At 34.1% G+C, this 9,120-nt stretch overlaps 1 protein-coding gene across 2 annotated transcripts in view; it reads left to right on the top strand.

Annotated features, from left to right (window-relative positions):
- Positions 1-7,782: 7,782 nt before the first annotated feature.
- MS3_00005799 (uncharacterized protein) overlaps positions 7,783-9,120 on the top strand; it is a 128,844-nt gene continuing 127,506 nt past the window's right edge. For both annotated transcript variants that reach the window (XM_051213882.1, XM_051213883.1), the window contains exon 1: positions 7,783-8,183. The gene's annotated coding sequence lies outside the window, so the exon portion shown is untranslated. The remainder of the gene's footprint in view (positions 8,184-9,120) is intronic.

Genomic DNA, 9,120 nt, shown 5'->3' with positions numbered 1-9,120 from the left:
AATATTGCTATTTGATGTAACAAACGTTCAAATAAATTATGTGAAATTTTGGTCAAATGGTATTGCTATAGTGATTAATTTGTGATATGGTAATAGGATAATAAACGAAGCTGTATGGAACTGATATCTATTGGTCTATCGAAATTTATTGCTTAGGGTCTGAGAGATGGTGCAATATAAATGGCTTGAGACGTTATCAGACATAGCTCTAAGAAAGATCTTGCTTTAATTTTCTTCTATACCTAATGAAAGTGAAAAGAAATTCATTAGATCAATGAATTATTCTAGAACTGTTTCTTTCAATACATACTACTCAAATTCACTTATTATTATCTTTCTTCACATTCCTTCTCATTGTCTTATTTTGTGATTTATGTTTACATTGGTGCTCATTTATACTAATATTTCCGTGTTCAGATCAATAAATCAATAAAATAACTGGTCTATTGATTAGATTAACTGATTGAATAAATAAATATTTCTATGGCTAGCTAAACAACATATGAATTGATTAGATGCATGATCAATTCCTTAAATTGCTATAATTCACATGGGGATTAATCATAAAATTGATTAAGTGACAGTAAGAAAGAAATCTTTGAAACATTCTGATTGGTTGATAATAATATAGTAAAATTATATATAGAAATTGAGAACTTATTAAATATCACTTGTAAACATGATTATTACAATAGAACTTTTTAGGTTATTTATCAACTCCTGAAATTAAAGACGAAACGGCCGTCCAGTGATTCCAGGTTTTCAGTGGTGGTCTAACATCAATCGGTTCATGATCTCAATCAAAACTTAACAATCTCCACAACCCCTTTACTGATAATTACCATGTGCTCATTAGTGACTAGCTTCGTGTGAAAATTCTCGGAGTTCTGGTGAGAAGCCGTGACCAGTGGAGCTAATTCGTGTCGGGTAGAAACAGGTGTCTACCTCAGTACAATGGAAGATGGTTGCAAAACTTTGTGGATTGGTTGAGGTTAGACACTAACACAATTGGATGCCTGCTCAGTGTTCCAGTAGGTTAAGCGTTCACACGCGAGACTGAAGGTCCTGGTTTCGAATCCCGCTAGCGCGCACTGCTAAGGAGTCCCACAATAGGACGAAACGGCCGTCCAGTGCTTCCCACACTGATAATATTTATATTGACTGAAGAAGCGTATTTTTTAAGAAGTTTTCTTTGAATTTCAAGAAGTTGATTATGGTGTATGTTGGAGTGATCCAGAAAATTTCTTGCAAAAGACAAGCAGGGATCAGAAAACACTAAGAAGCGTTTCATCCAATCAGCGTTCACTTGAAGTTTTAGCTGATTGCTATATTGCTACTATGTTTAGTAGCATTGCAGAATCTTAGAGCAACCCAAGGACATTTAAAAATATTATAAAAACCCTATATTTTCTGTGTTAAAATGAACCTTGGAGTAAAGTACTTCTCGCATACTTCGCGTTTTTTCTCGCGTTTTTCAGGTAGCTGTATAGTTCTAGCTTGGGGGTTACAGAATAGCTTAGGAAACGAATATAGCGTTCAGTTTGCAAGGCTTCTCAGTGTATTAGTATTTGTTCTATTTGAGTAAAATGAAAGAACTTTGTTGAAAAATTCTGTACATTTTTGTATATAATTCAGTTAAGAGTAAATTAGTTGTATCTTAAGATTAAAACATTAAAATTATTGTAATTATCAAAGCCATTTGGAATAGGTGTAGCACACAAACCAACGAAATCACTTCAATCAATCCTATGCAGACTAAGGGACGAAATGACAAGAACATCATCTACAAAATAATCTGTTCCAAATTTGAAAAACACTACATCGGACAAAGTGGACGCCCCTTTATCTTCGCCTAAATAAACATGCAGTAGCAGTCAAACGCCATGACGTATCTTTGCTTGTATCAATACATGTGGACAACTGTGTACCCACATTCAACTGAGAAAATATTGAGATCTTGAATAGAGGGAACACTAAACTCACTAGAAGATTTTTAGAAGTTTGACACCCAGGTCAGTCAGCACTCAACAAACACATTGAAATCGATATAATCTATCAACCAACCAGAAGAATCATGGACAAATACAGGACCAAGAATCAAATCAATGGGAGATACCATTAAAATAAAGAAGTAAACAATGACAGGTTAAAGGTCAACAATAACGAATCAAGATTGAGGTCTATAGTACAAGCTGTGACTCATATGTGTAGAAATTCGAATAGTTTGCGTTGATCATGTTATTTAGAAGATTAATGAAATCTTCATGACCAAATCATCCAACTCAAAGAACAAAACTCCACTAAAATCACCCACCTGAGCTACAAATTTTCACTATCATCTCAATTGGAATTCTCTAATTATAATTTACGAAACTTGTAAAAATCTTATCCATAACATAATTCTTTGTCTCTGTGCTGTATTTAATTTATTCACTAAGTTGATTGTATCATTTAAACAAAGTTTAACACATGATATCACAAAAATCATCAACATCTTAAAGGGGAATATATATATATTGCTTACTTATATATGCCTATTACCTCTCGTCGCGGAACATAGACCGCTCATCAGCACTCTCCATCTAACCCTGTCCTGGGCAATCCTTTCCAGTTGCTATTCATTCTTTTTCATATCTGCTTCCGATTCCCGACGTAATATGTTCTCCGGTCTTCCACTTTTCCGCTTCCCATCAGGATTCCAAGTTAGGGCTTGCCTCGTGATGTAGTTATATATAATATATACCTAATTAATATCATTTATTCACATGATATAATTATAAAAAACGTGATTAAAAATGTACTTGACAACTAAAAAGAGAAGGTCTCTGTTTGTTTAACTTAATAACAACAATATTTCTTTGTTGATAAAAATACTTAATTTTATTTAAAGTTAGTTGACTAGTATGGACTAGATTACCCGAATGGAACATTGAATTTACTTTAAATTCATTCAGTGAAATGTTTACAAATACATTCTTCCTCTTTAATAAATCATATGGTTCACTTGCTATTGTTTGGCTTGTATCTTCCCATTAAGGTTTAAGACTGCAATTGGTCAGTCCGTTATTGGCATATGTACATACTGTGCGTATGCCTCGATATTGCCTTAATTCACAAGCTTTTTGTAAGCAATGATCGATAGTGACTACCAGTGGGATAGGACGAAACACGCGTCCTGGATTCCACTGCTAGCCACTATCCATCATTGCTTACAAAAATCATATGGTTTATATAATGAGATAGGTTTTAAATAATCTAAATGGATTGTTGTTTACACTCTCCCTTCCTGTGTCCCTCTCACTTTCTTTTGTTTTTTTTTTTGTCTAATGATTACAAATGTAATGTATCATACGTTTATGTATCATGTGGAGGAGGAAGGATTTAACTACAGTTTAGGATATAAAAAAGAGATGACACCTTATTTCCTATCTGATCTGATCTGATCGGACTGAAAAAGCAAATGTATTGGAGTTCAATTCCGATTCTAATTCATATTTTAATGTTAGTAATTATAGTTGTATAGTGAACGAGAACACAAGTAGGTACAATCGAATGCAACTGAATATAAAGCAATTAGTCCCTTTTATAAATTTCGATAAAGCAATTAGAAGACGGAGTTGATCTGGGAAATATGATGTATTTTCGTGACATACATTTCGAACCATCTAGTCACACATATATTTCACATGTTGAAATCATGTATCAATTGAAGCTAGACCACCATGGAAAACCTGGAAGCACTGGACGGACGTTTCGTCCTGGTATGGGACTCCTCAGCAGTGCGCATCCATGATCCCACACCCCGCGAGATTCGAACCCAGGACCTATCAGTCTCGCGCCAAGCGCTTACCAGTGGAGTTCAACCAGATCTGTTGTGAGATGTCAGTTCACTGAAGACAATGGTACACGGTGGCGCAACTTCGTAGATTTGTTGAATTCAGACATTAACACCATTGGATGTCGGCTCAGTGGTCTAGTTGTTTAAGCGCCTGACGCGAGACTGATAGGCCCTGGGTTCGAATCTCGAGGGTGCCGGATCGTGGATGCCCACTGCTGGGGAGTCCCATACTAGAACGGAACGGCTGTCCAGTGCTCCTAGGTTTTCCATGGTGGTCTAGCTTCAGCTGACTCATGATTTCAACCTGTGAAATTTCTAAAATCTCCACAAACACATATATTTGTCAAGACATTTTATATGAAAGTTAATAAATCAATACAAAATTACAGAATATCTTAATAAAATCTGAGAATCATACAATAAATTCTTCATTTGCAAATTATCAGTCAATTGTGTCAAACTTGACTGTTCATTCTGCAAAATGTCAATCACTTGTCCCAGACTTGATTGTCTTTTTGTTTCCACACCAATCATTTTTTGTTCTCATCCTCTTTCTTTTGATCTTCTTAACCTTCTCTTTCCAGGCATTTCATTTTCGATTAATGATGTATACTATTTATATCTGTCGATATCAGTAGCAAGCATCACAGTTCTATTTAAATTCTTTTTTGAAGTTATTTACCATCAATGAATTGAATCGCCTAGAAAATCGTTGAGTAGATGAAACATAATCGATATTGATGTTTAGCATTGCGTACTTGGTATCTGACTAGATCAGATACTAAAAATTCATATCTAGATAGAATCCAACTACCATTAGGCTGATGATTTTGAATACAGTAATTAACTTCATTAAGAAAAAAAAGATTAGATGGTAAACTAACAGGGAAAGTAGTGAATATTGAACAGCTGTTCTGTCCGACTTTAGAACTCTTTCGTTAAGACCTAATACAGGATGTAAGCCCAGGTAATCCGGGTTTCATGAAGTGTAAAATGTGTTTAAGCTAACATTTTGAAGTTCAGTATAGCACATTTCCTACTCACGACGAAATGCAACCTAACTTATTTCGTTTAAGAACTTAAAATATACACTTCTCATTGTTGGCATATGGAATACTGTACTTATTTGGTATTTAGTTCATGTTATAGGCAAGGAATTTTAAGTTGAACATTCGAGGCACATAAATTCCAGGATATAATTTTTTTGAATGAAAAGAATTATAGGATCATATACGTCAATCAACTTGTTTTCTTACACTGAAGAGCCAATATCTTCATATCTGTCGATGTTCCTAGCAAAATAAGAAAAAAAGTAAACCTAAGTCAGTACTTCGAGAGATATGATAATGAACGAGATGAGCTAGATATATACTTGCTTTCACTTTAATTATTCTTTTCCTGGTAGGAGATACAATTAAAATTGGGATTGCTGTAAATTACTCATTTATGACGAGTCAAAACCAGGATGAAGTCTAGATTCAATGCTTCCTTCCGATACCCTTCTACCGTCTAATATCCACCATGAAATATGCGATCAACTACTTCTCAGAATAAAACTATTATCTCCCAGACTGCAATCAATGAGTCTTTCCCCAACGGATACTAATTATTGTATAATTCATTGGAATATAATGATTTCATTTCCATTTACTTCTTGAAGTTACAAAACTCTAGTTCTCAGAGTGGAAGCGAAAAGTAATTATCGATTCTCACTGAACAACTACGTCTTCATATAACTAGTGAAATAATGAATTTAAAAAATCACTGAACAGATTCACTGTTTGATGATAGTTAGAACAACATGAAAGCAACCTTCAGTGCATTATTCCCAAGTTATTTGTATCATTACTATCGTTTGCTGATTAGATTATTTGTTCATTATTACTACTGACTACGATGATTCTTATCGTTTGTTATCATTATCATTGTCTTCATTGTCATCGATACACTAACTTGGTTAACATAGGTTACGAAATCACATTTTACTGGTCATTTTCTAATGATCTATCAGTTTATAATAAATATGTATTTGTGATATCTTAAATTACGCCCACCAGTATCCTCCAACACACTCTGTCCTGGGCCTTCCTTTCTAGTTCTATCCAATTTTTGTTCATTCTTCCCATGTCTGCCTCCATTTCTCGGTGTAATGTGTTCTTTGGCCTTCTCCTTTTCCTTTAACCTTGAGGATTCCAACTGAGGGCTTGAGTTGTGACGCAGTTGGTTGCTTTCCTCAGTCTATGTCTTATCCACTTACAGCTCTTCTTCCTAATTTTTCCATCCATTGGAATCTGGTTTATTTTCTCTCATAGTAGGTTGTCACTGTCTGATAGTGTCTGGCCAACGGATACGAAGTATTTTGCGTAGACAGCTGTTGATGGACACTTGTATTTTCTGGATGATGGCTTTCGTAGTTCTCCAGGTTTCCGCCCCATACAGTAGAACTGTGTTGACATTTGTATTGAAAATCTTGACCTTGGTGTTGGTTGACAGTTGTTTTGAGTTCCAGATGTTCTTCAGTTGTAAATATGCTGTTTTTCCTTTGTCGATCCACGCCTTCACATCCGTATGTAAAGGTTTTTACATTCTCCAAAGCTTCTCCGTCAAGTGTGATTCGATTGTTGTATGTTGTGTTGTATCGGAGAATCGTGCTTTTTCCTTTGTGCTTATTGAGACCTACTGCAGCTGAGCCTACTGCTACACTGGTCGTCTTCTGCATTTGTTGTTGCGTTCGCGATAGAAGAGCCATATCATCTGCGAGGTCTAGATCGTCTAGCTGCATCATAGCTGTCCACTGTATCCTGTGCTTCTCCCCAGATGTTGACGTCTTCATGATCCAATCGATCATTATATTATATTTTTGACGTTTCATGACTTCTTCAAAGCAAATAAATAACCAAAACCATGATATAATTTCCATTATATTATTTACACTTGTATTAATTTTACTTCTGTTATTTATCTACTCTGAAGACTAATACTAAATTACGAAACATCTGAAGTACAATTTTCTACTTATTGGGATAACAAAAAGAGAAGAAACTATTGATTATAACCTTTTTACTAAATGTTCGATTTATTTGAAACGATCATGTTCAATCTTGGCATTGAGATCTATTAGTTTGTAAAGTTTTTACTACTATCAGGAGAAATTATACGATAAGGTTTCTTCAGTTAACGTTTTGTTTGGCTTCCGTTTGTTAAATAAGACATGCATGATATACAACTACCTTGACAAATAAAAGTTGTATCAGTTTACTGGATGTGCATGATATGTAAATTCACTTGAAATGATTTTAGGCTTCTTTAATAAATTTCACCTTCATAATCATTTATACATTACCTGTGATGTATATGCTTACTTAATAACCCTCTTCAGGAATAACAACCCTATCAAGTACTCGACTAAATGACTAACATTAAGTTGTACATTACAAAATTAGTTCACTTAGGAATTATTGCGAGAAACCTGATTTTATCTATCGAAAATAAATAGTCTACTTTCGTTGATCTAGGTACTAAACATTAAAAAAGAAACGTACTGTTATAGAAACACAGTGATGTCTTATCACTATCTACAGTCCACTCAGTAAAATTTGAAGTTACCGATTGGAATTTCATTGAATGATAGTAAAATAATTTATGGGGGAGTAGTCGTTGGCACTCTATTACAAGAAATAAAGAATGGAGTGATTTTTTTTCTAAGAAAAAAAAGACAGTTGTTACTTTACCTCAGATTTACCAAGAAATAACGATTTACTAAATCAATATAGGCTATTTTACTTCCAACCAATCATGTTATCGGTGTGCACATTAAATATATATACTTGTACACGCGCACAGACACAATGGTATTCACAAAATTGATATGAACATTGTAGATTTGTCCACAGACAAAAGAGGTCAGGCTATGCAATGATAAGATTGGTTAAGTTTTATTATGTGTAACAGAGGCAACAAAATCCTATTTGACTGTTCACGTGTATTCTTCCTCTGTAATCAATAAGTTTTCTTTTCTCTCTCTCTCTCTCTCTCTCTCTCTCTCTAACCCATTCCGGTTTAAAAAGTAAGGGAAGACGACATTCAACCTAGTCACACAAGCATAGTCAATTTTTTCAAAGTTTCGATCTCGCGCAAAATATTTTATTCAGGGATTTGTTTTTTTAAATCTGTGAAAGTCAAAACATTTGCGCTTTTGCTAACATCAAAAGTGAATATCTTTCTACTATTTAACACAAGTAAAATAAGCTATTCGTTTACTGTGTAATATTGTGCAGCATTTGTGACATAATAACCAATTTGGAAAGTTATTAAATTGATTAGTAATATTTCTTGAATTGAAAAGGTGAGTGTAATATTTATTTAGTTTTAATTTAATATAATCGTTAAAATAATGCATTACAAATTCATTAATATTGTATAACATAAACCATAGAATTTCAGTTTAATCCTGTAGGAGACCATCGTTGATCATCATTGAAATGTAAAGATGCAAGAACCAAACAGTTGATAAATAGTCTTCAGATGGTGGTTGGAGTTAGTTGACAGGAAACCCTGGATCCGGGTTTCGTGCTACTTGGCACTCATCAGCAAGGTGTACCTGTAATCTAATCTCAATATATAGTGCACGCAGTGTTGAGTTACCTAGACTGGTGACCACATTGCAACATGGTCGATAGCATTCGATCTGCACTAAATAAGGACTTGACACACATCACATTGATCACCACCCAGTGATCAATCAATTGTGATAAATAGTCTTCCTTCCAGCGACTAGTAGAATGTTTAATGAATACAATATTCTATAATCATAAAATCATTATGACCGTTCTTATTATTATAATTACCTGGCTTCTGTAAGTCGTCATTCGGTTTATCTCTTATATGGTTTACAATGTATAACTTCAATATTCATAAGATGATGAGTTTAATGGACTATCAAAATTGTTTAATACATTTGTCATTGCCCTGCCAAGAAATTGTGATCATTTTGAAACCATTTCAAAATATTAAACTACATATTTAAGTGAATTAATGTTAAGCAGCTGATTATATAATCGTCTAGACTCATTAAATCTGAATTTATGTTAACTGGCACTTAACACTAATAAAGAATATTCACAATTTCCCTTTAAGAGTGATTTGAATCCGCTATACTCAATATTAGAGTTCGAGTTGTTATCGTTGAACCATGTGTATGTCGTCATACATACATACATAGGGAAGAGCAATCGTGATCTCAAAATTAGGGTGTGTGAACATGTACTTAAATGGTTGAAGAA

This window comes from Schistosoma haematobium, chromosome 3 (genome assembly GCF_000699445.3).
Source record: "Schistosoma haematobium chromosome 3, whole genome shotgun sequence".
In the NCBI taxonomy this organism is placed as follows: domain Eukaryota; kingdom Metazoa; phylum Platyhelminthes; class Trematoda; order Strigeidida; family Schistosomatidae; genus Schistosoma; species Schistosoma haematobium.
Note: the sequence above shows the minus strand (reverse complement) of the source record. Positions and strands in the feature narration are given on the sequence as shown.